At 33.5% G+C, this 6,282-nt stretch overlaps 1 protein-coding gene across 1 annotated transcript in view; it reads left to right on the plus strand.

The window, feature by feature from the left end:
• The first annotated feature begins 2,768 nt into the window (after positions 1 to 2,768).
• Positions 2,769 to 6,282, plus strand: part of LOC106468109 (sarcoplasmic calcium-binding protein 1-like) — a 55,797-nt gene continuing 52,283 nt past the window's right edge. Inside the window, exon 1 of the mRNA XM_022397016.1 lies at positions 2,769 to 2,851. The gene's annotated coding sequence lies outside the window, so the exon portion shown is untranslated. The remainder of the gene's footprint in view (positions 2,852 to 6,282) is intronic.

The raw sequence follows: 6,282 nt of genomic DNA on the forward strand, positions 1-6,282 counted from the left end.
CTAAAGCAATTATCATATATTAGATTCTTCAACTTATAATTGTATTTCTTTTGTTTTTGTCGTTTTTGTGAGAACTGGAAATGCCTGTATTAATCGTAATCAAACCGGGCAATTCGTGTGTACTAACATGTACTAAAATGCAGTACGGTTTGTCAGGCTTTCATTCTTCTTTATAAAAACTTGAAAGTAAGCGTTGTGATAGTTGGCATATAGAGTGAGAGGTTTAGTATTCAGACTAAAGTAGATCTCAGGGTCTTATTTTACATATGCAGTTATAAGATGTTAATGTGGAGTATAAAGACAAGAATGTTCATTTTTGTTACAATACATACTTTGTCATCAAAATGTGCATATCTATAATAATAAAAGAGCGTGCCTGTGTGTGTGTGTGACAGCAATAACTCCAAGAGGAAATAACTTAGAAAGCTGAAATTTTGCGCCCATGCTAAGTAGACCCTGAGGATGTGCACCTGGGCATTATTACTTATACACATGCGTGCGTGCAAGCATTATTTTAATGAGGTAAGCAAGCGAAAAACCACATAGAAAAGAAGTGGTTCCTTATATTACAAATAGAAATCACAGACAGACACACACATGTGTATGTGTGCGCACGTGTGTGTATCTGTGTATATGTGACCACCATAGCTTCAAGAGGGAAGAACCTAGAAACCTAAAATTTTGTACCCATACTAAGTGGACCCTGAGGGTGTACATCTGGGTATTATTACTTATTTTGGTGTTTGCGCATAATTTTATGAGGCAAGCATGCTAAAAACCACATAGAAAAGAAATGTGACCACCATATTTCAAAGAAGAAAGAACCTAGAAGCCTGAAATTTTGCAACCATACTAAGTGAACCCTGATGGTGTACACCTGGATATTATTACTTACCTTATTCACGTGCGTGGGCGCATGCACATCTCTTTAATGAGGCAAGCTAGCGAATAAACCGCATAGAAAAAAGTGGTTCGTTATATAACAATTTATAATATATATAAAAAAAACCAGTGCGCTTTGGTAACAATGCGTTCCAACGATGCCTCATATGTCATGTTGTTTAGTAACAAAAGTATATAGTTTATACTTTTATGCTAAAATGGGTTCAACATACACACACTCTCAACCCAATAACCCAAGCGAAGCCGAGTATTTTTGCTAGTTACAAATAAGAAAGAAAACAAATTTCTGCTTAGCGACATATGTCTTTTTTACATAAATATGCATATTTGTATAATTTAAGTTAAACTTGTCAGAAAGCCCATAGTGGAAATTTAATACTTGGTTTATTTAAATTTAAATAGAAAACAAGAAAGGAGGGGATGAAATTTCAATAATTATATGGGAAGTATAATGCATATCTCACGTAATACTGAATATTAAATAAGAGTTTTGATTTGATTTTAGTTAAGCACAAAGCTACACAAAAGGCTGGTTGTGCTATGCCCACCATGGGTATCGAAACCCGAATTTCAGTTTCTTAAGTGTGCTCACCGCTGAGCCACCAGATGGCATAAATTAAAGTATAAATGCACATTGTGGATGTTACCTAATAAGCATGGAGTGGGGATAAAGAAAAGTGGAATACGAGCTAAGTGTACGAGGCACAAGGCAGTTAAAAAGTCTTAGTTACCTTGAATTTCTGCAAACATTTTATTCAACCTCATGACTTGCGTGTGTATAATATTTATCACTGATATTTTTTTAATATCTTAGACACTTTAGAAAGTAATTATACTCTTTTATTGAATAAACATCTTGGTCTCACTAGTAAACTGTTACTCATGTAATGTTTTTTCATCAGCCCGCAAACGTTACTATAATAACTTTTTGCTACCTTTGCCATCATGTTTAGCGCAAACACACAAGAGTACAAAAAACGACTAATTGTAACTAGGTGGTGAAGTTATAAATGATACAAACCATTATCACAGTAAATACAAAAGGAAAAGTAAATACATTATAAAATTCACTGATTTTATATGTGAAACCTTTGCTTTACACAAAGCATTTCACTTTGTTTTCATGCTTCCTGTTCCCCGATGGGACAGCGGTAAATCTTCGGACATTCAACGTCAAAAATTCAGAGTTCGATTCCCCGCGGTAAACACAGCAAATAGCCCAATGTGACTTTGCTTTTAAAATAATAAACAAACAATCATGTTGCCATACAGTTTATTAGTGTACGATTGCGGAATATTTCTCATATATCCAGTATTACTCCCTACAATTACAAGTCAAGTTGTTTGGTCGCATTTTGAACATCTCAGTTTTTACATAAACCAACGTAGTCTAAACAATGTTCGTACATGGACTTTGTGCAGGCCAAACCATGGTTGTGAGTGCTTCATTGTCTTTTATACCGTTTACATATATTGTTTCACCACATCTGCTGCACCATTAGGACTCCCGTCTAATGAATCAGGCTCCTGAAGGAATGACATTGTGGATCAGAACCTGCTTGTATTTGCCAATAGTCAGGATGCTACAAATACATTTTATTTATATCATCGATACTGAAGACTGAAATGTAGTCTCTAACTTATATTGATCTCCCAACATGGTTCACTGTGGATGGTGTACATTGACTATGATACCGTTTTTCTCTTTCGCGTCGAATTAACGAACTAACATTCAATGTTGCCGAAACAATCAAGCTTGAATTCATCTGTAAAGAGCACACGTCTCCAATATTGCCCATTCTATTGTTTGTGATATAAAGCACATTTCAATTTTTCGGTATGGTTACCTCTTTTCAGCGCTGGTATTCGAGCAGCTACAAACCTCTATTAAGACCACTTCGTGCCAATTCGTAATCTACTCTTTTCGAGACACTTAACATCAGTTTAGGTAAGTTTCTGTTCTCTATCTTCTCCCTTTTATTAACAATTCCCCCTTAACGTACCCTCTTCAAAGCTCTGCATACAATCTTACTGAAACATAAAATCTTTACGTCATTTTTACGCATTCAGTATTCTTGACCAGCCAAAACATTGATTTCGACATGGCTGTAATATGATATTTTAGTCCTTGGAGACGTGACTGGCATATTTTTGCTGCTGGTGTTGCATATTATAATTTTTGGATGACAATCCACCGCAATGTAAACCATCAACATTTGCACATGATAAAGAGGATGAATTCCCATAGTATTTGCATTTTATACATTTCTTTCCTCACCGTTTGCATTTTACATTTTATGGCAAAGCTACTAAGGCTCATTGCCGTTATAAACAACGTTTCCAAATTCCGTGCTGAATTCTTTATGGTTCTATAATTTAATTAAATATTTTTATTAAAAATTTAATGATGCAATGGTAATAGAAAATCTTTAATCATTAGCAATTTGGAAAGGTTTGGCTTGCCTTGTATATCTTAGAATTGTATAAGTACGTGAATGATCATTTTTAAATTAATGCGCTACATTATAGAGATTTAACTTAAATGACCTCTGTATAGGATTCAAAACTTCCTTCCATATAAGATCTGTACTCTTTCTACACTGCCTACAATATCAGTTAATTTTGAATGTTGAAAATTTGCAGCTACTTTAGGGAAATAACGTAGCCATTGAGTATGCTATCAAATCACAAGCTCGATAATTAAACTTTATTGAACGTATAGATGGCATGAGGAGAAAATAATGTGGCAAGGTAGGTCGATAATCTGAAAACCGCAGCTACGTAAATTGTCTGACTTCTGAACAAACAAAAATGACAATTCCAATTAAACTCTAACACATCTCGGAACAAGAACGAAACGTAAATGACAAATATTAAAGAAATATCTCATAACAAGGCTTAAATGAAATGCATATGACTGCTTTATATTCATACAAAGCTACTAAGATGTACGCATTTATAAGAATTTTCCTTTTCTTGGCAAAAGTTTATGTTGAAAGAACATGATATATGAATAAATAAATATAAAAATATGAAAATTATTTTTTCTAAATAGATACGAATAAAATAGAAGATGAATTAAATTTCCTGAATGAATACGGGATTTATGAATACGTACGAAATTCTGAGAATATTAAATTGTACGATAATTTAAGAAAAGTGTATTAAATATTATATCTAGAAAATGAATGCTTTTGTGAGGAATATTTCACGCTTTCTGTTTCAGGTCTTTATAAGTAAAACTCATTATCTAAGAATTCGTAAACAGAATAAAATTGGTTGTAGCATTTTAGAATAAAACGTTTTGATAATAAGAATGATGTTGTTAAATATAAATGAAGTCTTGCTTTTTAATTACTATATTATTATATCGTAAACTCTACGTTTTGAATTCCATTTCAACTCATGGTCCATAGTGTCTTAGTTCGAATCATTTAATAAATGTTTGCCTTCTTATTTATCGTTTTTTTTTCGTTATGAAAATGATAGACGGTAGGATATTACATTTATTTATTGAATATCTTTTTCTCCCTGTAAGATGTTTGCAATCGCATTTATGTGAACATTGGCATCAGTTTTATTGTCCAATGAAAGCACAGTCATGTTCAAAGAATGTTCAGTCCATAAAATATGGTTTATTTCAGAAAATTAATTATTTAGATTTTAAATTAATTTTAGATGGAAAAAAAGATTAGTTTTATAGTTTAAAATATTATCTTTTTATCATGTTATCAAAGTTTGATTTGAAACTAATAATTTTAGTGCACATTATTTCGATACAGACTTTGAATTAATAAAGTAAAACCCAATCAGCTGTAGTTGGATATAACTTTTCTTTGTTTTAGAAGTTTGCAGCCATGAAAAACCGTGAACTTAAATAAAACGCCACTTGCATTATACAGAAACAATAAAAATATAATAAAGAGACAACAACATTTTATTGTTAGATATTGTTTCTGTGCTGCATCACTTCTCGTAATAAACTACACACATTTTCCCACTTATGTTATCAGTATAACTCAAAGTTATATACGTATTTTTATGTGTTATGGAAATGAAAGTTTCTGTTGGTCTTCTCGATAAACCTTTGTTGCTAGATTATGACTGTGGTTATTTTGGTCATTCATGATAAAAGATAGGCTGGAGACTTATTGCCATCTAGAAACAAAGGAAGTTCTTCAACAAAAACTAGTTGTCCTGTTACTCTGATTTTTTTTATATATAATATAATTTTCTGACAGTAATTCACAGTTTTGGCCAGACATGGCCAGGTGGTTAGGGCGCTCGGCTCACAATCTGCGGATCGCGGGTTCGAATCCCCGTCACACCAAACATGCTCGTCCTTTCAGCCATGGGAGTGTTATAATGTGACGGTCAATCCCACTATTCGTTGGTAAAAGAGTAGCCCAAGAGTTGGCGGTGGGTGGTGATGACTAGGTGCTTTCCCTCTAGTCTTACACTGCTAAATTAGAGACGGCTAGCGCAGATATCCCTCGTGTAGCTTTGCGCAAAATTCAAAACAAACAAACAATTTACAGTCCAAATTGAGATTATTTGAAACTTGCATTTTGTTAATATGTCGTAAAGCAGTTTCTCAGTATTAATTGTCTGTTCATGATAGAAGCTTATACACATGATTTTTTGAGTATGTCTTAGTATCCAAGTTTCTCAACAAATATAAATTATTATCACGTTAAGTATAATACACTAACTGGAAAAACAAATAATTCAAAATGAAACCACATTGTTAAGCAAGATATATATATATATCACCAAGTTTTCAGACGAAGTGAAATAGATGTTTAACTAACTAAGCTTCTCTGTACCTGAAGCCCCCTGTGGCACAGCGGTATGTCTGCGGACTTACAACGCTAGAAACCGGGTTTTGATACCCGTGGCGGGCAGAGCACAGATAACCCTTGTGTAGCTTTGTGCATAATTGAAAACAAACAAACAAACTGTACCTGAAATTAAAATAAGAACTTCTAAAAACAGGCAATAAACAAATTCTGAGCTTTACAATTTAGCTTAGTTGGAGACTCATGCTAAATTCCATCATTAATAACCAATGACTAAAAGTTTGGTTGTTTGTTTGCAGTTAAGCACAAAGCTACACAATGGGCTATCTGTGGTCTGCTCACCACGGGTATCGAAACCCGGATTATAGCGTTGTAAGTCGTCAGACATACTGCTGTGCCACTGGGGGGAGGATGTTAAAAAATTTGCAGTTCACTATATACATATGTATATATTCTAACGCATTTTCGTTTATCATTTTGTTACACTGTAATTTTTATGCACCAGCATAATGTATTAAAATAACCAAAACATCGCAGAATAGCTGGAAAAGTAATATGCTGTTCAACTCTACATGTAGAG

Source organism: Limulus polyphemus, unplaced genomic scaffold, assembly GCF_000517525.1.
Source record: "Limulus polyphemus unplaced genomic scaffold, Limulus_polyphemus-2.1.2 Scaffold3, whole genome shotgun sequence".
Taxonomy (NCBI): Eukaryota; Metazoa; Arthropoda; class Merostomata; order Xiphosura; family Limulidae; genus Limulus; species Limulus polyphemus.